The sequence below is a fragment of the Anser brachyrhynchus genome, assembly GCF_964034855.1.
Source record: "Anser brachyrhynchus genome assembly, chromosome: 1".
Classification (NCBI taxonomy): Eukaryota; Metazoa; Chordata; class Aves; order Anseriformes; family Anatidae; genus Anser; species Anser brachyrhynchus.
In genome coordinates this window covers 65,594,849-65,617,947 of record NC_137694.1, presented here as the reverse complement: position 1 = coordinate 65,617,947, position 23,099 = coordinate 65,594,849, and the positions used below count along the sequence as shown (strand labels likewise).

The window sequence follows — 23,099 nt, the reverse complement described above, 5'->3', positions numbered from 1 at the left end:
TCTCCAGTTTTGCTGACCACCTCGATAGGCTTTCTCATGGTGTTGTGAGCTTGCTCATCGGCGTTTTTTTTTGAAGTTGACTGCTTTGGTCTACAAAACATGTTCGCATTCCTGGATTTAAAAAAAATATGAAAAACCTTACTTATTTGCTTATGTTCAACAATGGCATTTCTTCAGCTGAAAACAGCACATACTCATCACCCTTTAAAAATATAATGTAGTTTTGCAAAAAGTAAAACAATGCTAAAAATCTGCTACTTTTCCACAGCAAAAAAGTTAGGAGAACACCGCAGGAATAACCAGCCTCCTTACCCACAGAACCGAATCAGTCTAAGATCAAAAAAGCAGCACACCATTTTTTGCAGACACTTTCTTAACAACCAAGAACCCAAGAAAAAAAAGATCTACTGCAACTAGACTGCACCTAATTTGCATCAATTAGAAGCAGACTTAGTCAAATAGGCAAAGTTCTAGCCAAGACCAGGTGAAGTTACTCATTAATTATGTACCTTAAGGTACTTAATGCAACAGACAGAGAACGCAGCCTGTTTTCTGAGAAGATCATCACAGCTGAGAGTTAAGAAATAAGCTTAAGTGAACCTTCAGTACACTCTATTATCTAGTAGCACTCTTTCAGATGAAAATTATTACCAGGAAAGAAATGCAGGACATCATCTCAAATTTCAGAACAAGACCAGGGACACTAACATCCCAATACACCACTGATATAATTCAAAAGCAGAAAGGTTAAGTTAATCATTTATTATTTTCTACTGTCCTATAACTAAGGAGAGAGAGAGCAAAAGACCACAGTTTACTTATGATACTCCATGAGATTACTGCTAAAACTCTAAGAATCAAAATTATTATTTGAATATGTGCAAGGCCTTAAAGTAGAGATGGAGCTTGAACTCAAAACACATTGTCAGGATCTAAACTAATGCAGTCTCACAAAACCTCATCTTGCTGTGGTTTGTTTTACCATCTTGGCATAAGAATTTTAGCTGGTATAACTGTATTCGCCATAGAGGTTTTTGCTAGTACAGCTGTGGTCTGCAGTCTAATCAGCAGAGCTACACTAACATAAATTTTAAGTTTGAAACCATGAACATGCTCTAAGCTAATTTTCAGGTAACCAGGAAGCACTGGGGAGTAGACACATTAGATGTGACGTAACATCACTTACTGATACACCCAGATAGCCATACAGGGCAGGAAAAAAATCCAAGTCTCTTTCAACTCACAAAAGAAAAAGTGCTGCTGGTAAGCTCTGGTGATATGGAGCGCTTCAGATCTATATAATGAAAAATACACGGTCCACACATCAGAGTAGGTAATTGCAAACCACCCTTTCACAGAGCTCCGTTACTTGTTTAGTAAGATGAGTAACACTGCATGGATGACAATCAGCACCATTAAAGCAAAATAAAGAAAATTTTGTTCTGTCAAATCTACCTACAGTAGACACCTCCCTGTTGTCACTGAATCTATATCTTCTGTTGTGAGGTTAAGAAAAAAAATTCTCAGAGGAAGTAGCTAGTATTTACAGTAATAAAAATGTATTACTTTAAAATAAAAATGAAATAAATTTCACATAAAACAGAGAAGTTGGAGTTAAGACAACCAGGCTGTCCTTGCTGCGGACAGAACATGGCATTACTGTAATTGCAACTCACAAAACTATTACCTGAAGCACCTCATGCTAAGTAATGAGACCTATAAATCACAGTAAAGTGCTACGGGCCGCCCTCAGACCAACACAGGTCTTCACAAGGCAAGAGACAATGGAAAATAGACTGCCTCCATGACCCCTTACCAGGCCCCGACCGGGAGCCCTATGGCACAGGAGGGCATGCAATGCCCTGGCGGGATGCGTGAGCAATAGACAGCAGCCTGAGGATGTCAGAAGGGGGGACGTGCGGCTGTGCAGCTTAGCCCTAGCCCTACCTGTCCTGCCTCATAGCTTCGTTTACTTGGTAGCTGGGACAGCAAGTTCACTAACTGACTAAGGCTAGTACATGTTCCTTTTGCTCATCTTTGTGTGATAAAAACGCAGTTTTTAACTGAGAGCAGTAACAAGCAGTTATTGTCTGTAGAGTTATTTACACGGACGTACAGAAATGCAGGACAAGCATGACAGCAGAGGCTGTGAGCAGGACAGACAGGATGCAGTGTAGAGAAACACAGGCACAGGATAAGAGATAGGGCACAGGCTTGCCACCGAAGACCCCCAGCTATAAACAACTCTCTAAAGGTCAGTTAAAAAAGGCAGACCTGAAGCTGCACAAAACCAGCTTTAGGGGCTACAAAGAAACAGGAACTAACACACAGAAGGGGCACCATATACAGTAAATTTAGATGCAACCGAGACACGCAGGCCAGTGAAGAAAAAGGTGTAAAACCATGCTAGCAAACATATAGAAAATAACCCCAAGTGGATCTTAGAGGTAGGAAGAAGAAACAGGCAACACCATAGTCCTCCCAGCAGAGGACTCCGGAAGCTGATGACTTCGTGGTATCCTCTCCAGCAGCCCAGAGCTGTGGGCATTAAGGCTCAGGGGAGCAGTGCAAGCATGAGCATAACAGAGAAGTGGCAGAAACCAGAGAAGGAGAAAAAAAATAGCCCCGTTTCCACATTTGACAACTTTTTCCTGTAGCTAAGTATTCTTCCTTCACTGTTCTTCCTTCTTTAAGAAATCTATCTAGACTAATGAATCTTGAGTCAGACTGTTAAGATTATTTCCATTAAACTACTAACACATTCTTGGCTTTACTTACACACACACAGCTTCCTCTTTGCCCATAAACAAGGATGTACCAATGAGGGTGGAGTCCTCCATTCCTTCTCCCATTTGCAATTCTGCAGAGCATTAGTTGTCTTTAAAGCACTACAGAACTACAATATAATAACAAAGCCCAAAAGAGCCCCAGGAAAAGCACCGAAGTGGGCCATCTGAAACTGTAATACCCTAACCCCACAGGGAAATCCTTGTACCAGAGTGACCCAGGCAATGTTTTGTACCAAAGGCCCTTCCACACATTTGTATGTATTCCAATGACAGCACCTAAACACAAAAAACAGTGAGCTAAGCAGTCACTGACTATCTGCACTTTCTAATTTCAGAAAGAAGTTCTAGACAACACGGCAGACACCCAATTTCTTTAAGAAACCCTATGAAAAGGAAGGAAACGTGGCCAAGTTGACAAAAACAAACTCTTAAGAATAGGAAGGGTAGGAATTTGGGTTGATTTTCTGGACAAGGCCCAGAAAGGAGGAACACACACAGAGAGCAAGAACTGGGTCAGCAAACTACTGAATAGTTATTTGTCCTAGTTTTTCAATACCCACTGAAGGTACTCTTACTCTAGCCCAACTGCATCTGTCCGGGGTATTAATACACATGGAACTATTCAGATAAACTGTTTTGGAAAGTGGTGCAAGTACTGGATACTGGCTCAACACCTAAAAGAGGGATCCCATTCCAGTATAAGCTTGGTATCTTTCCAAAAGAGAAATAAGGCATTTAATATAATTTTGATGCAAAGACTAACTACAGCATCCACAGCTGCGACTGAAAGGCAATACAGCCAGCCAGCCATCATCAATACCGACAGAACGCAGGCCAAGCTTCTCACTAGAGGCTGAGTGCTACACAGAGGATCCAAACGCTAGTCAGTGTGCCAGAGACATACATGGAAACCCAGCCAAGAACTCCATATAGGGGGGTCAGGTATAAAAAAAGAAGATAAACTGCCTCATCCACTTCTAAAGTCTCCAGGGATACTGTTAGGAAAGGTACGAAGGGTTCTTATCATATCAACAGCATTGACAGTAGTTTTATGGATGCTTTCAGGGGAAAAAGTAGGCACTGAGAGACATGCAAATCCTAAGAGAGTCAGCAAACCACGTTGTGAATTTAGTAATATCAGAACAGAAGTAAAATCCTGGATGACAACCGACCTGCCCTGATAAACAGTCATGCTCTGACCCACATAGACAAGCAAGCAGTTGTAGCTAGGGAAACAGGAGTAAGAAGTGACACAAGCCTTGCACGTATGAAATACAAAATCTGAAATCTATTTTTATCATGTCCTAGCTAACCGGCAATAGCTCAAATGTTTTTGCATCACATTTTATACATTTGGTAAACACTTTGGGAGAGGACTTGCTCTGCAATAGCACGGAAAGTTTTATTTTAAAACCAGTGCTGACCACTCAAAAGCACAGTAAGATTGCAACACAGTGCAAGCTTTCTCAATCTTCACGTCTACAACACCACCGGCACCATCCAAAACACCAAGTATTTTCTGTAGACAAGCAAAGGTCACAGAGTTAGCACATGGCAACCTCAAACACAGAAAGCTGTTCTTGGTGCAGCAAATGGGTAAACCTTTGAAATCCCTGCTCCAGAATTGGATTCATCAGCAGACTGGTCAAATCCATCAAGGGGTTGTTAAGCACGTGAAGTCGCCACTAGCTCCAGAAGTCCCTCCATGTCAGTGCATGTTTTCTACGCACTGTTTTTATATTCATGTTTAGAAGCTATTTTCTTTTTTTGGGAATGGGCATGCTTACTAAAACCTTAGAGCTCTCCCTGTGAAAGAACAGGAAGGGGCCTAATTTAAAACAAAAACCAAACAACAATAACAAAACCACCACCACACAACAACAAAATAGGAAGAAATCAAATGATTACAAAACAGGAAATTAAAAACCCCACTGAAGAAAGGATGAGGGTCAAACAGGAAATTTCTCAGGGACACCGGGCAGAGCACCCTACCAATATCAATAGCTCCCCAAAGGCATCCAAGGAACCAGCAGGCACTATCCTACGATGTTCTGGCCAGAGATGTTAAGAGGACGAAGGAACAGAAAAACCCTATAGCTGCCAGAATCTCATTTGCCAAATTTCCTCCTTCACCCCTAAGTGGTCAGCTTGGCTGGGACCAGGAGGCGATCCTACGACTTGGCTGGGCTTCAGACACGAAAGGTATAAATGAAAAGGTTACGGACAAAGTGCAGTCAAACCCTCAGTAAGAGGCAGGCTTGCCAGGACTTCTTACTGCAGCAGGGAGGTGCACCAAGTGAACCGTACCACAAACACACCCGTAGCACCACCCGCAACTCATCTCCAGTGAAGGTGAGAAGCTGCTGCACACAGGCCAGCCCAAAGTTTCTTGTCTCCCCCCTCCAAGCAGGAGGTCTTGTTGCTTTGGGCATAGGTGGGACACGAGTGCAAGAAAACCAAGCAAGCAGAGCATGAGCTTGCAGAGATGTTTCCGCAGCACAGGTTAGAGGCATGCTTAGGCTACATGCAAGCGGGTGGGAGGAGAGGCTCACAGTTGAGAAGCTTAAGCAGCAGCTCCGCAGGCAAGGTAGGATCCTGAGGCAGAGGGATTTCTGGTTTGACCCAGCCTGGCTTACATTATAGCTATCCTGGAATTCCAAGTTTCATTGGAATGACTCACCTTCTTCCAGAGACTCGAATCAAAACACTCAACGTGCCCCGATTTTGATTCTTTTATGCAGATTAGACAGTCACCTAATTGTGATTTTTTAACTTCAATGAATAGTGTGCACACTGTCACTCTGTAATTTGATGTCACCGATTTCCATGGCCACTCAAAGTGGGAGCAAAGGTTTAAGGTAAAAGAAAACAAAAATACAAGAACTCAACACCCCACCAAGTATCTGACACATCGCTGCAGTTTCCCTCCTGAAATGGAAAAGAGTGGCTAATTCAAGACCTCTGACTGGTTTATACTCTCATACACATACCTAGCATTCACCTCAGCTATCAACTCCACATTATAAGCCAAACTTGTTCTATTAAAAGTCACCTCATTTCAGAACATGTACACATTTCTTGCAAGCCTCAGTCCTGAGAAATACAACTTAACACAATGAAACAAAAAGATCTGACACCTTTGTTGTGGGGTAACACACAGCACTAAAACACATTTGCTCAAAACACGAGTGTAGCACCCAGTATTCCTGATCTCAAATTTGTTGCTGCCGTCTGACAAACAGCTGTGCTACCTATGAGGAAGCATAGATCAGTTTCTCTCACCTCAGATTTGTCACTGGTTCTTGGCCTTTGTATTCAAGCTGGGGTGGGTTACAGTCAGAAATTCCTACAAGAAGGATGTGAAAGCAACATGAAGGCTGTCTCTCCAAGTTAACTTAAACCTAAACAAGTTTACACTTAGGAAAAAATCCTTAGGTTGTGTGTGCTGCAGAGCAGCTATCAAACATTTACACTGGATAATGAAACACATGCATTCTGTTTACATTAAAATCCTTTCTTTTTTTGTAGGCTTGCCAACCACGATAACAACTTTGACTTAAATAACATTGTCTAGAGTTACGGCTAAATAAGTATACACACACATCAGCACAAAACCAAGGAAAGCAAGAAATTTTTCACCATCTCAGATACAGCATTCTCCATAAAATGTTCAGTGTAACTATCATTTTATCCAAACTTTTTGCTAAACTAGTACTTGTTAAAACTGATTTATTACTGTCAATTACATTAAACCACATGTCAGCCTGTTTCAGGTCACAAAATGAGACAGAAAGGAGTTTTACCAAACCCTATGCAACACTGCTTTTAGCCCACATGGGAGTTTGAAATCATAGCTTGGGAGAGATCTATGACAAATTCTGCAGCATGAAAACAGCGAGGAATGCACAAGGCTTTTCCTGTAATTCACTTCCATTCTTCTCTGCTTTGTTTGATGGCATGTTGTTAGAGCCTAAAAACATCACTAAATGAAGTCTGAGTTTATCTTAGCATCTTGTGTCACTGGAGTTGTAAAGCACACAGCACTCCCAAGCCAGCTTCAAACTGACATTCATTGCGCTCCAGCAGAGGAGGGAATGTTTATGAGTTAATCCAACCTACTTCACCCATACTTCACATCGTACACAGAACAGAAAAGCTGGCTCAAACATTACACTTATTACAGTATGTTCAGTAAGTGCTGGTCCTATGCCTGCACAAAGTTTAATCCCCAGCAGCTTGTTTAAAGCCTTCACATCGCATGGCTTCCTTCAATATTTCACACGGAAAGCAGAATTGGTTTCACTACAGACCACTTGCCTCCTAGTGCAATCAACTCTCTAGACCACTTACGAGATGATCCACGGTCTTCAGCACGGTCCAACCAGAAGTTCAGAGGCAGAGAGCGTTGGACAGTCACTGACGAGAGGCAGCTTTAGTGAATACATCCTGCATGTCAGCTTAGCACCTGGGTGGCCAGCCACACCACGTGCTGACACAGCTCCTCTATTATCTGTCACATCCCCTGAAGAAGCAGCCTCACAAATGCAAGCAGCAGTAATGCATATCTTCTGCACCTTTCCTTTTTATGGCTGCCTAGAAATTAATTTTAAGTGCCAGTAATTTGCAATTACGCCATCACTGGTATGACTAAATGTCATTCTACAACAGGAGTTATGCAGCTATGCTTTGGTCAACCCCAAATACCACCACTGTCACCTGTGACTTTGAGTGCTGTAACAATATGCTTCAGTGTTCATTTAGAACAAAAACATAGCTTAAATTATTATCTAATTCAGGAGTCCCTTTGGCTTGAAATGAGAAAGCGTTCAATACATCCTGTTAGCTCAGACCAGCACCTACAAGAAGGGAGTACCGAGTCTGAAGGGGGTTTCAATCCCTCCATAGAATAAAGCCTCCCAAAAGGTAGCTCTTTTAGTGCCACCTGAAATCTCACTACTGCACACACAGCACGGACTGCTAAAGGCACAGCAATGCGGAATTGTACCTTTTCAAGGATGACCTTAGCCTGCACAAAACATTCATGTGAGTCTTGCAGGCACACAAGCCCTCAGGCACTTACATAATAATGAACTATTGAAACAGAGCCAAGACATTAGTTTTCAGAGGAAAACAGTCATGAGTTCTGTGATCATGCTTTGTTTTTCACAATGACTTTACTGTGATGTGTAACAAGGGGCTGCTTTGAACCGCTTAACCAGTACAGAAAAAGTCAGCTGGAAATGGCCTACACAGAAGAATGAGAAACCAACGTCCTTCTGAGAGCATCTTGTACCACCCGTCCCACAGCACTTCAAGACTCTGCTGCTCAAAATCCAAAGCAGACCTGGTTACTTACAGCCACGCAGGGCAGTACTTTTACATCAGCCCTGACCTTACCTGAGTTTTTTTAGGTTTGTTTTTCAGTATCACCTCAGACGGTCTTGTGTCATCTCCTTTCCCCCACACTGACCCGCACGCTGGAGTCCTTCCAAATCAGTTGACATAACTGGCATTTTCAACAGCATCACGCGCTGCTTAGATATTTTGGACAGAAACATTTCTGCAAGTGCTGTGAAACTTGGCCAGCCTCTCTTGCTCTCCGTCAAGGATCAGCTCAACCTGAAATTCTGAGTTTGCCTTTATGGCAGGGCACAGGGAACACCCTGCCTTTAAACTTCAGAGTATAGAACCAAGTCCAAATTAGAAGAGAGGCGTTTTTTTCTCTCAGTTATTTTAGCACTACATCTTTGCTTACTGAATCAACCATTACATCCTTCTGGTTACAAAAATCTAACGTTTAATTATCGATCTTCCCTCTTTATAGTCCCAGTTGATACAAGAACGCCAAGGCAGCTATGAAAAAAATCCTAATAAATATCTTACAAAATCAAATCTAAGCGACCCAGCAATTTCCTTCGCTGCATTAGTGAAGTCCACAAAAAGGAACGATTTTTATAACCCACTCATTATTGAACTATTTCTATAACGCTGCAGAATTAATATGGTTGCCATTTATTAAAAAGGTCACAGAGCAGGAAGTCAAAGAGCCGTTAATCTTCATGTCCATGCTTAAGTGCATGAGGACACAAGCCTTTTTCAGCATTCTCCTCTTAGCTCAGACCACATAAAGGTCAGAAAGCCACTATGTAAAGCTTTTGTTGACTTTGTTATGTTTTTCCTCAACTCTCAGCACATCCACCTTGGAAAACAATCCATTTTGTTCCCCACTGAAGGTACAGCAGGCAGAAAGCCAACAGCTGGCACTTCATCACATAGCTACTTTAACGATAATTATGAATAGGCCCTTCTTTTTATTTCTACAGTCACATTCCATTAAAAACTGCCTAAAAGATTAATACCAAGAACAGCACAATATTGCTGTTATCGACCTTGCAAAGCTATAATGTTGTTCTCCGGAATATATAAGGAGACATAAACAATCGCTTAAACGAAAGCAAATAAAACCACTGCTTGCAAAACACACTGTTCTGTCACATCCCCAAATGCCGGGAAGCACCAGGCTCCACCACCACGACCTTACCCCACAGCTCTAGCACTTGCCTACATAATACCTGCCCACAAATTCCATCAGCTGAGGAGGATGAGACAAAGCATTAGAGGAGAGAGGCGGGGGGACACAGAGAGAAGAACATCCTTCACTTTACGCCAGGCAAGGGCAACCAGCGAGGGTCACGGAGCAGCCCGCTAGGAAACACAGCGAGGTATTTCTCACAACAAGAGCATGCCTCAGCTGCCCGCTGAGAGAAGCTGGAGTGCGCGTTCAGTGGCACTTCAGCTCAAGTCCTACTAGGTATCCACCTCCTCGATCCAAAAGCGAAATCACTTCTCCTGAAGGTACAAGCTTGCCAATGCCCTCAAGACCGCTAACTGAACTCTGCATCGCGTGGCTTTTCAGAGCAGCTCCCACTGCAGACTGGGAGGCAGGTATCAGTACATCTAGTGGAGGCAGGAGTTTTATCACTCAGATGAAATCTAAGAAGCCAGAGGTGCATTCGCCCTCAGAAGACTGCTTTTACTGCCTGAGTTTGATTATTCCATTTTCATCACAAGTTCTCCATTTTTCAAAAACTCGGGAACAGCATACAGACGTGTTGGCTTGAGGTCCTATTATGGCGATGGGTCCCAGAACAGCATCGCCCACCAAGCAGTTTGTACGAGAAATCAAAGTTTGCACAACTACATCAAGAAAAAGTTTCATACAGCATGAAGGTTTGTGGTACGTTCCCTCCAAAAAGCTTGACTGTTTATTCAGATATCCATAAACATCCCATTTACTAAATCTCACACAGCAACATTTTGAGGAAATTGCACTCGTCAAGCACCAGGCATATCCACAAGCAAAGAGCTAGAACAGCAACCTCACCAGAATGCCGTCATTGAAACAGAAGCCCACAAAAGACTCCCACCAACAAAATGACCCTTCACTAAAAACTGCACCAGACCTGCTCAACGTATCCAGTGATCACCTAACTGAATCTATAGCATAAAAGCTGCTATCTTCTAGACCTAAACAGGGCAGCACAACTGACCTTCCCTTCAAACAATGAACAGCAGTCGCTGCAATCCCCTAATCAAATGGAACTGAACAGGCTGGGGAAAATAGCACTTAATTTGGTTAAGAGAGGGGGGTGAATGGAGTGAAAAATGTATTAAAAACAGCTTTCATGTACCTGTAAGTCAATCTAACCGTGCCTTTGACTATATGCAAATGATCAGGACTGCATTCAGCAAAACAACAATTCACGTTGCAAAGACAACAACCGTAGGCAACGCTGTAACATTACAACACCTGTATCGAGCGTACGTTCAGCTTTCAACATCACATGAAGCACCATGAGCGCTAACTGCTTTGAGCTAAAGCCCTGCCAGGAAGGAGAGAGTAAGGAAGGGCAAAAAAAAGGAAGTAGCTTTCCCCACAGCAGCACCCCGCAGAGGCTCACAGGGTGCTTAGATCTGCCCCCCAAACACTGCAATACCCACTTTAGGTATTCAGAACGGACTTCCAGCCCACTCTGCCAGTAAATTGTCTGCCGTCTTGCTTACTGCTATCTAAAGGTATCTGAGAGCTGATGATTACAGCACTGCCTATTCCAACACTTTCTTCCTGTTAATAGTGCCTATTTTCTGTTCTCACAAGAGCTTAATTAGTCCTGTTCAGAGCAACAGCAGCTGGCACACCCCAGCAGACTCCATTGCATTTTCCCAGCTAATGAAATCCAGCTGAACCATGCTGCAAGTTTTCTGCACTGACAATTACATGTCCTGTGAGCCTTATTCCTACCTACACCTTTGAAGACACCTTTCTGCAAGCAAGTCTGCAGCAATGAAGTCCTGAAGCAGCGTGGCGGGAATACATCTCACGTAAGGCCAAAGAGAGCTGAGGCCAGGAAAAGAGACCCCCTCCTCCACTAACGGGGCAGCAGAGGTCTGTGACACTGGAATACAAGAGTAATCGTGACTACATGCAACAAATCAAATATTAACTTAATTTATACCTGTCACCCCTACAACATATTTCATCTGCTCAAGAGATCGTTAATATGCACACACACTGAAAAGGCTACAAAATACTTCCTACCCTGACCATATCACGACTCAAACAGATGCCACTTAAAAAAAAAACAGCGAGGGACAGGTAGTTCCATACGGGGGTGAAAATTCAAAAGAAGTTATAACTGAAATCATATCAAACCAGATGACAAACTGGTATTAAACATGTATTTCCTCTTCCAAATTCCAAACACGTTAATTTTGCCCACACTTCCTCGCTTCGAGTTATTTGCTACTTCTCCAACAAAGCACAGCGGTGTAAGCTGCAGCACCTCCTTCCCCAAGAGAGGCTGCCTGCTTATCGCCACCCCAACTGCCACCCTGCGAAGGGGAGAGCAGCTGCTTGCATTCAAAGAGACTGTCACTGAGCCCTGAAAGGAAACCTTGACGTTTGTCTTCAAACTGGGCTAAGATGAGCATTTTTACATCAAAACAATCAGACAAACTTTCCAGAAAGCATATGTACTCACTGGGCAAGATGAAGTCCGGCTCAGGTTTACAATTACCTAATGGTATAAGTCTGAAGCTTATACACCAAGCTATTGCCACACATAGAAGGTTATTTTTTTCAAAGTACTGCAACAGAACTACGTGGAAATAACTTCTGCTTTTTATTATTTTACATCTTGACCTGCAGCATCCTACTTCTAAGAATAAGAAAAAAAAAGTGTTCTGGTAGTCGGAACATACTCAAATAAGCAAGCAGAAGTTAAAGATATTTTCAGAAGCCTGTTTTCTGCAGAAGCAAAACTAGTGCTAAGTTTGTCACTGGATTCCTGCTTTTTACAAACCAACTTCTTTGTTGGACTTCTCTTGACAAATGTATTGCTTTAAAAAGCAAAGGCAGCCAGTCACTACGCTCGGTGCAACCAGTGAAACACAACGTGTTGCAGAAAGGATGGGCGCTTGTTAAAAACAAGATTTATCAGAAGATAATACAATTCAAAGTAATAGCCTTCCCTGTAAACTCTGTCCTAAATACTTTTTTGCAATCACTACCATTATCTTGTGTAAGAACGTCTTAAAATCTACCAACACTGTCTGCCAGAAAATTCACTGAATGACTCAGACATAGACACTTTCAGACCATAAATACTCAGAATTGCTATTTCCATTTCAGAACTACTGCTATTTAAGCGTTTGAATTGACGATGGCATAACAGCATAATAATCCAACAACCGCCTGAAGTTTCCTAATCAAGATTTTCCTCATGTACAGACAACATCTCCACTGACGAAAGCAAGCCTGGTTTCTTTGCACAGCATCTCGGACAATACAGTTACACAACCAGAAACCTGTAAAACTTGCAAAATTTTAACTGCCTCACATTGAGCATCTTTGTACGGGAAAGCTTGACACAGCTCCTTGAACCTTCAACTGAAAGCATAAGATGGCAACAGAGATCCAAGCGTTAACATCACTGGCATTACATGCCCTGCCAATTCCCATTAATTTTCCTTCATGACAAATCAACAGAACCGCTCGCCTAGAGCGAGCACAGGCTTTTCAAAGCCCAGCCTTTCCATCCTGCATCCAGGAGTCAGGCTTCAAGTCCGAACCTCACCCACAAGTGCCCAAACCACGGCTCACAAGGCACTTGGGCAGACTTGCAGTGAGGCCACCAGTTCAATGGCACCGACACCACTCCACCGGTGCAAAGACAGGGGTGGGGAGAGCCCTTTGTTTGGCTCAGTTAAAGACCTGACAGAGTATAAGCTCCTATACTTACACATTTTACGTTTGTTATTGAGAACATACGCATCATAAATAAAAATCTGTTGAAGGAATATTCACCATGAAAGGCTTTGTTAAGAACTATGCCAAAATATACTCTCTTCCTTCACGCTAGATTATGTTTTCATATCTGATACATACACAGAAAGCATGATTTTGAAAACTTGGGCAAAGTCTGGAAGCAGCTTTTAACTCTGCCATCACCAGCTCTGATTCAGCTTCTGCACTAGTGACTGTTCTCACAAGTTTTCACTATGAAGCTGCCAACAGCCTTATCCACGGGCTTTTTAACAATATTTAGTTGTCAGCTCAGACAAGGGAGTTGCTTCCATATAATCACCTAACGTTACACTTCCAGCACAACAACAAGCTTCTTTTCAAGTTGTCTGCTAACCCCCACTCGCAGTCCTCACACAGGATGAGGTGTCACGGTACAGCTGAAGTTTGCATACATAACAGGTTTCTCTGTGAAGCAAGAACCACAGCCTAACATCATCGTAACTGGAACTGGCTGGTACCCCTACAGGAAAAGAAAAAAACCCAAAATACGATCACTTCCCTTTCTGCATAAAGAATAACAGTTCCAAGCTGAAGATAAGAAAAGAAAACAGGCTGTGCTTTATGACCGCGCTGCACCCTAATTCCGTGACACAACACCTAGCTCTGTCAGTCATAAAGATATTTTCCTCTGCTGCAGCAGCTACCGCCCAAATTTGCAGTAGTCTCGTTAAAAAAGACAGTGTCTCACTTCTGAAACGCCACAGAACGGCCCCTGGAAGCCGACGGATCTCACAGCAGAACTCCAAAGAGGCGGGTGGTTGCGTGGCGCAGTTCTGCGACCTCCAGGAGAGGCGAGGAGCACAGCCAGCACACAGCCTGGATACTTAACACTCCCTGACATCAACTACAGCAAGGGAGGGAAAGCGAGAGTTTAAATTACATGTTGGGACCTCAACTCTTGGAAACCAGATTATGCCCAGAGGACCTGTCCGACTTTATAAAACCTGGCCTGTTTTAAGAAATAAACGAAATATTTACGGTTATGAGACAGTTCAACCACCTGAAGAGCTTCCACGCAGCGCTAGGACTGAAAAGTATCTTTAGATAAGGAACAATATCTACAAGTTTTTCTGCTGTGTGACAGGTGCACGTTACCTTACGCTGAGTTACAATGACCTTATGTCAAAGACATTGAAGTTTAATGTTAAGGGTTTTCGCACACATACACCAACACAGCCACCCACTAAAGGCACTAAACCAACCGCCAAAGGTTTTAATTAGGAGTAAAACAGCCACAAGAAGAAACCAACACGCCGCCCACGAAGCTCGCCACAAACAGCAGCTGTCCCATCTTGTTGTCTCCCGGTTGCCTCCCATACCCTCCAACACCCTCGTTTGTCCCGAGCACACTGGGGACGAGCGCCCCATCGCCTCCTGGAGCGAAAAAACTTGCGAGAAACTTTATTTAACCCGCTCTCACCCGGGATCCGCGCTCGGGCTGGCCTCTAGGGCTTGTATCACTGCGCAGGCAGGGCGAGCCTCCCGCACCCCTACCGGGCCCGCAGCCCTCCCGCGGCCTCAGACCCGCCTCGCCGAGCGGCCCCGGCCGGGAGGGGACCGAGAAGGGACCGAAAGGGGACCGAGGGGGGACTGAAGGAGACCGAGGGGGGACCGAGGGGGGACCGAGGGGTAACTGAGGGGGTCCCGGGGCCCAGCCGCCGCCCCCCCGGGCCCGTCCCGTGTCTCCCCGCCGCTCACCTGGCAACGGCCGGCGCCCGCCCGCCCGCGGCCCCCGCTGCCGCCGCCCCCCGGCCCCGGCCCCGGCCCCGGCCCCGGCCCCGCCGCCTCCTCCCGGCCCTACGGCGTCAGCATCGCACGAGGCCGCCGCCGCCAATGCGGGACGCGCCCCGCGCGCCGGAAGGACCGGAGGGGGGGGGAGCTTGGACCGGCCGCGGGGCATGCCGGGAAATGTAGGCGCTCGGCCGAGGGGCGGCGGAGGGACGCGGCTCTGATTGGCGGGGGGGGGCGGTGACGTCGCGGCGGGGTTCCGTTCGCCGCTCGCGCCGTTGCTATGGCAGGGCGGTTGGGCGGGGCGGGGCGGGGGGGCCGCCTCCTGTCACAGCTGCCGCGGGGGCTTTGCCACAGAAACCCCCCGGCCACGCAGCCCTGCCCCGTGGTGGGGCGGAAAGGGGCCTGCGACGGGTCCCACCGGGCGCGGAGAAAGTTAAAAGAGAGGCGTGGTGGGAGCATTTCTGGGGCGCCTTCCTCCAAGGGAACCCGGGCTAGGTGTGGGTTCAGTGCTGAACAAGTGCCACCACAGCACCGCGTGCACCCGCAGCCGCTAGCGCACCAAACACGCAACTAAACGTGGTGCTGGTTCCTGGAGGCTTCTGGAAAGCCTGGCTGTTGTGGTGGTGCTGGCATGCCTGACACGAGGTGTCTTTGTTAGGTGATGGGAAGTACAGGCGGAATAGCAGGAAAACCCATGTTAAGATAACTGCTTAGTCCTTGGGGAAAATAGTGGAAACCCTAAGCCTGAATGTTTTACGTCCAGACTGGTCAAAGCACTAGGCCTGCCAGAGGATGATCTTGCGTTGTCAAAGAGAACAATTGGATGATCTGGCAGGACTCATCTAGCTGTAATTTCTGTGGCTCCACTCGCTTCAGTGATCCTCAGAGGCGTGCTCCTATAAACTCCGATCCACACCCAGAAATTTAATCGCAAACAATTGAGTGTAAACAAGATAGTTAATGGAAGCAAAATTATCCCCATAAATTAGTATGTGAAACACTTTGGCCCCAAATGCCTACCAACATAAAATAAATATCGCCCATTCCTTAAAACCTTGTTTACAAAAACATGATTCCCTATTGCCTCCTTTAAAATATTTCCCAACTCACACATTCATTAAAATCTTGAGGGACTGTAAGGCATCTGGGCAGTTACTGAGCACCAAAATGGCACTATTGCATGTATTTAGAGTTTCTATCATCAATCAGAATGTATTTTGACAGCCCTAGGGCTGCACAACAGCAAGCAGCAGCTGCAGAGCCTGCTCCTGGCTCCACCCCTGCCTGTCAGATGAAGCATTTCCTGCCCCGTGTTTCAGTATTTCATCTGTAAAATGGCGCTAATGATTTTAAAATATTTTGAGCTCCAGCGACTAAAAATGTATGTAAAAACTACATGTCATTTTCATCTGTCATTTCCTGTCAGCATAACTTAATGCGTACTCAGCCAGTTAAGAGGGAAATTGAGATAGGAACACTGTTTCATTAAATATTAAATAAACTGAATTAAAGTGGTTTATTCTGGTTCAAAAGCCTGTAAATCAAAAAGCAAAGCTGTGCTCTGCCATACAGGGCAAACTACTCGTTTGGAAAGACACATTTTTAAAAATTGAGTTATGCACTTCTTGGGCATTTATAGATAATTCCTAGAACTCACAGCATTAATATAAAATGTTCACCACCTTAATTCCTCCTCTGACTGTTTTAGTCCTAACTACGCAGTCTTGCACTTTGTGAAAGTTGGCAGGTCATTAGTTAACGCTGTTATTGTTCTTGAGCAAGAGGGAACAAATTTGCCTGTGGTAAATGAAACTCAGACCGGCCAGAATAACCACGGTGAATTGCAGAGCGGCTGCCGCTCTAAAACCCTCACCTAGGTGTTTTCTCAGCCAGAGAAAGGTACCGGCTATTTGGGCAGCTCCTGCAGGCTGTGAGCCAGGCAGGGGCTACAGTCAGCTCTAGCACAGTGCCTGTGTCATTCAGTAAGCGACACTGGGTCCACCCCACCTCCGTTGCTTTGGTTTGGTTTTGCTTCTGTTTTCCCCTGAAAGGCGTAACTGCGATGGGCCCTTGCATGGTGATGCCCCACCCTGCTCATCCTGCCCTGATCACGATGCTCCGGCCGTCATGCAGGAGACTGACACAACTATGTGGCACTCTGGTAACAGCCGAAGACAAATCGTGATTCAGAATAAAACTGCCCTAGGGTGCGGAAGAGCCTGTACATTTTTTTTTTTACAGGATATGCCTTATTTCTGCAAGCCTTTAAACTGCTTCATCTATTGGCAAACATATTTGAGAGGCTGCTGTCTGAATTCCCCAGGCGGGCTGCATCCGTGTGACACCGGCGTGGGGCAGCGCTAATGGGGACAACAAGGCCCGGGGTGGGGGGCAGGTGTCACAATCTCCCCATCCCCCAGTGAAGCTGTGCCTGCTCATTCTCTTTGCATTTCCTTACGACAATTAATTAGCTATCAGATCTTCCTTCCCCTCTCAAAGCACGAGGGCATGCTCATTGCATGCTGTGGCACAGTGCCGAAGGGTGGTGCTTGCTGCAGGAGCCAAGTTCAAAACGGCCAGCATGACGGCTGTTGGCAGCACCACGGGACCATCAGACCTGGCTACCTTTGGGCACACAGCATGGAGAGGTAACTGTGACATTTTTGTGGCCAGCCTGAGTGTCACGCTTCTCCCTCCAGGTTAACAGGGCCCCTGAAGCACCACTGGGCCATCTCAGGTGGGGTAGCCTGCTGTCTGAGCATGGTCTAAATCCAGCCCACCATTCCCAACCCATGCAAGGAGAATAATTTTAAAAATGAAATGCAAAGAAGAGAGGGATGGATTCTGGCCCAATTAATAAACTCCCTCAGTGAGGAGGGAAGCAAGAGTGGTGGAGCAGGAGTGAGGGTAAAAGAAGGTGGCAGCAGTGACGCCTTCCTAAAAAGTCCGAAGAGCCACTGTTGCAACCAGTAATGGTACTCTACCAAGAAAAAAAAAAAAAAAAAAAAAAGAGAGAGAGAGAAAACTGATGTCTTAGAGGCTTCCCAGTGCCTTCCTAAGCACTGTTGAGACCTCCCAACATGTACTCCCTATTGGGAAGGAAAAATTAAAGCCGGTCTCTCTCTCAAATGTAAAAAACAAGCTCCTTAAGATAAGCCTATCTATGGTGTTCTTCCAAAATGAAGTTATAAAACAATGGAAATAAATCAAGGAAAAAAACGTTTTCGTAACATTCCCCTTGTTATACGTGCTACGGGGATGCCTTGGCGTAGGTGTGCCAGTGGGTAGCCCTGCTCTCTGCTGGTGCAGTACAGAACTGCTGGCATCACTAGCCCCAGGAGTACCTTCAGGTGAACCCCCAGGGTGCCCAAGGTGTCCAGGGCAGATGCCTCGCTGCCTCGCTGGCCATATGAAAGACCTGGGTCCAAGTGACTCTGGCATCACCAGCTGGAACTGCATCTGTGACAATTTGGCCTCCCATCACGTCACATCACATCAAAAGAGGGCTGCAGGCACTCTCTCACTGCGCTCCCTGAGGCTGAGGCAGTGCTCAGAGATCAGTACTTCACTGGGGAGCATTTCTTCTAGGGATGCTCGTGATGGAGAGACATGGCTGCAGAGTGTTACATCTGCTCAGAGGGAAAAAAAAAAAGGCTTAAAAATTATTTTGGCTTTCCATTTTGCAAGGAAATTCTGACTCTTTGTAGAGGACAGGTGGCAAAGTCCAACTAGACAAATAGATCCTTTAAATCCTTTAGGTCTTATAGAAAGCTCAAATGCCCTGGAGAGGGCTGGTTTACCCTAGCACAGGGCAGTATCTGCTGCTCCATTTCATGGCTGCCCACCAGCATGGGGAAAAAATAGAGAAACAGCTTCTCCCATCTCACAGAGGCAGGAGAACTCCTGACCCTACTGTTTGTTCCCTCGTTCTTTCTTTGAGGAAATTCTATGAGTAGGTCGTGCCCTTTTGTATCCTAATGCAAAAATAGATTTCAACTGTCATTTAAACAGAGCTAAGAAAGAAGAGGGAATAGTAACAGCTTCAGGCCCTGCAGAAGATTGACAATGGGGAATTCGGCAGGAAGGCATGAGCATACTGTGATCATTGTATTACGCTGTGGGCTTTTATTATTGTTATTTTGGGATTTACAACGGCTGATCATGATTCCTTTTGTCCCTTCTGGTATGTGTCCTGTTGGCCACAGAAATCTGTTTTGCTTATCTTTGAGGTTGGTTATATTTACACTTCAGAGCTGGCATGCTCACGGAACGGCCTCGTCCCTAATCCACCAGCTATCCGTGCTGGAGCTGGGACAGGCTACACGCTCAATGGTCTGTGCATCCATCAGTCTTTGTGCACGAGGCTTTGGTGCCCACACGGCCCTGGCAAGGAGGGCATGGCCAGGATACACATCTGGACCAAGGAGGTTCATGCACCCCCGGGTCCCATAGTTCTGATATAGCTAGAGTCTACCTTTGATGAGAAGTGTTCCCTTTGGTGGGAACAGTATTATGTTCACATCTGCCCCGTCTGTTACACGACAGGTCCTTCAGAGCCTGCCATTCGGTGAACTTTATTTCCTAGAATACCTTCTAGAAACTATTTAAGCTGAATATAGTTAATGTAGTTAAACAAGCTAAACAAATGACAATGAATGCCCATATATGCAGCTGGCTCTGGACAACCTTGTGACAGACACTTGAGAAATGCCCTTTAGCTGCTGGAAGGCATTTCCCAAGGCCTCCTTGGGATGTTCTGTGTATGTGTCAGCTGATGAAAATACTGTCTGTATTTCTGTAGCCACAGGTGATTAGGAACTGCTCCCACAGCGTAATTCAAACCTACTAGGCTTCTCCCCGGACAGGGTCAAGTGAGCAGAGAGAAACCCTTGCATGTTTGATTGTATGAGCGACCAAGATCTGCTTCATTTGTGCTTTGTCAGGGCTATAAAGCTTGGGTCCACATAGGCAGCACGAGGTACACTTGAACGACACGTCTGGGTTCAACATTGCTGTTTCCTGAGCTGCAAAGGCAGCAGTCTCTCTGTTCGACATCTTGGAGACAAAGAATAGGAACTTCCAAACAATGCAAACAACCTCGGCCTTAGTGGTGTTAAAAGGTGCATTTAATTTTTCTCACAGCCCTGCCATTACCTTTTTGCTATAATTACTATCAAATGAAAGTTTCCGTTTGTTCTGGGGTCAGCTATTGCTTAGCTTACCTTGCAGCAGAGTATACTAAGGCCTCATTCATTCACTTTATAACTTATATATTACTAACCAGTTGGAAAATGATGACAGATTTGCATCCTGTTCTGCTCCGTTTAGGAGCTGATGTGCACTGACTTGCAATAACCGTATATTTGCATAGTGCCTTTAACTCCAAAATATTTTAGTTTTACACGACTTACGGGTGGTCATTTCTATCAGCCTTGAAGTGCAGTGACTTCAGGGTTGGAATGTGGCAGTCAGTAACCAGCACACGCTATAAAACAGCATATTGTTTGAATGTCTTATCCATATGAAACTGCAAATAGAATTTAAGTAGACGGGTATTTGATTCAGAAACCAGGCTGCCTTCCCTAAGCCTTACCCTTACTACAGGACATTCAATAGCCGTAAATAAACAAGTCCTGAGTTTTTTCACCTCTCTTTTGTGAAACTGTGCCTTTCCTCTCTGGGGGTTCCCACAGAGCCCCCCAACAATCACCTCTGCACATCGACCTTTTGGGTGCCGCCGAGCCTCTTCGTCCAGGACTGACCGTATCACTTCACCGTGGGGACGTACTGACTGCCAGAGTTAGTGAGTGTATGGAGTAGGCCTTCAATTACCTTTATTCATCTGTATTTCTCAAAGAGTTTTACAGAAAAAGGAGGTGTTCCGCTCCTGTTTTTATATAGGAGGAGGTTGGAGACTAAAATGCAAATAAATTAAGTAACGTGTTGAAGATTACAGAGCAGGCAATTGGCAGAGCTCACAATCAAGCTTAGCTCCCCATCCCCACATCCCCCTACCGCTTTGTGTATCTAACAATACACAGCTTCAAACCCACCACTTTTTAACTCTCATGGTAAAGCAGCAGTTTTGCCAGAGTCTTCTCTTTGACTTTCTCTGGCTTTGCATCAAACCCAACTGGCCGTGCTCTGACTTATTTTATACTTACTGCCACCCTAAGGAGGTTCTCGGATGTGTGGGTGCCATACAAATCAAGGTTTAAGCTAGAGCATAGTGCAATCACATTTTTTGATACAAAACAGACAGAAAGTTGAGAAGACTGAAAGCTAGATCTTGTAAAAAATAAATAAATAAATAAAGTGTGTGGGAGAGAGGAATTGATAGTCACTTCTCCTGTATTGATATATAGCCCCTGTCCAGTAGGAGCTACTGGCTCCAGGCAGGCTGCAAGAGATCCAGAGTTCTGGGACAAATAGCCAAAATCATCTTTTTTTCTATCCAGACAAAATTTTAGGTGGAAAAAGAAGGACATGTCCAGGGACACCCAGATGAATAGCAGCCTTAACAATGCCAACTTTTCCGCTCCCAAAGTTGTTTACACCCACAATATTAATTGTGGTGCCAAACTGCAAGGAGATTTGGGACTCCCTTAAACGTGTGGTCTTTATTGGGAAGGCCAAATGAAATCATTTTGAATTATTAGACACGTTAACAATGCCTAAGGGTGCCATATACAAATAGCTGACACCTTTAAGGACTGATGCAATGAGGATGGACAAGAACATGAGGTGAGGGTGGTGGGAGGAAAGGTCCTTTTAGATGTATCCAAGGTAGAGCAAGTTTTATTACTGGGCTAGAAACGTATAGTATCCCAGGAGTGAATAGCTCACACATTTGATCTGATCTTGGGCTCAGTCCAGCTCCCACTGAAGTTTAATGGGAGTTGGATCAGGCCATTTCACTCACATTTTTTCCATGCATGGAAAACTATTTCCGTTACTTTGAATTACAATACCACTGGCTTTGGATTTTATATAATAAAATAAATCTAAGCCACTGTTTATATTCCAAGAAACTGCATTCTGGGATGCCAGCAAATATATTGCCTGTTGGAGTAAAAAAAATAAAATAAAAACTGGACACATTGGTTTAAAAAAACAACAGCTCCTAATTATTAAACATAATTTTTCTTCCTTGTGCTTTTCTGGAGTCCTCAAATATTTGAAGTATGAAAGGTACATATAAATTCTTCTCTGGTGGTTGAAATGGTGGAATCTGTAAAACTGCAATGCTTTATAAGAAACAGAGGTTTAATATAAAAATAATAATCTTCATGACTGCCTCTTTGCTTATTGGCATATTTTGTGCATTTTAAAATTTACAGTTAAAAAAAAAAACACCTTGGAATGTCAGTAAGAAAGAGGGTGTACATTAGCAAACTCTTGTATTTTTGGGACTGGCTTCTCTTGATTGTTCTCTGACTGCAAATGAACTCTGCAGATGCTGAGAGGCGCAGGAAACGTCTTGTGCTAGGAACAGCATTTGTTCCCTGCTTTATGAATTGGATTCTGCTGAAATTCCAAAGTGGTAACACTGATTAGCAGGCTTTGGTGATGGCTTCTGCCCTACTATGATTTTATTATACCCTCACAGTACCAACGAAAAGCACAGAAAAGACTCCCGTTGGCGGCCATATGCCCACATTCTGGGATCATACTTAACTGCGGATAGTTTATACTGGGGAAGAGCATGGCCTCCAGACTCTGAAATACAAAGCAGCAAAATAAAAGACTCCCCAAAAGAATAAAACAAAAATACACATATACACAAGCAACAGAGGGAAAGAAATCTCATGGAGGGGTGTTTAATGTTAAAGAAAAACTATACATCTGGGACGGCGGTGAGGAGGATTTAACAGAACCGAACAAGGTGAGCACCGCATCCACTTCAAAGAGGAAGGACGGCAGCAGCACGAGGCGTGCTTATGCAGTCATGCACGTGCAAAACTCCTGACCACTGAAAAAATACGAAGTATATTTCCTTCACAAATGTCCCTGGGCACCAGCAGCTTCTCCTCTACAATGACAAGTTAAGTTTCAGCATGGGATTAAAGGAGAAAATGTTCTCCCTCTTGTATATAGCCATGTAGACTGAGCTGGACAGATTTCCCCTTTGTCCAGGCGGCACCAAGGAGCTAGGGGATGGCTTCAGGTGGACTCCCAGGCTGTGCGCCAGCCAGCCACAGATCACACCGTCC

General features: G+C 44.8%; 1 protein-coding gene across 4 annotated transcripts in view; it reads right to left on the bottom strand.

The window, feature by feature from the left end:
* The window catches only part of ADIPOR2 (adiponectin receptor 2), a 45,633-nt gene extending 30,624 nt beyond the window's left edge, over window positions 1-15,009 (bottom strand). Inside the window, exon 1 of one of the 4 annotated variants that reach the window (XM_080576106.1) lies at window positions 14,854-15,009. The gene's annotated coding sequence lies outside the window, so the exon portion shown is untranslated. Of the gene's footprint in view, window positions 1-13,843; window positions 13,995-14,575; window positions 14,776-14,853 lie in introns of those variants that run through there. The other 3 variants (XM_080576103.1, XM_080576104.1, XM_080576105.1) reach the window with 3 other exon arrangements.
* Window positions 15,010-23,099: the final 8,090 nt, after the last annotated feature.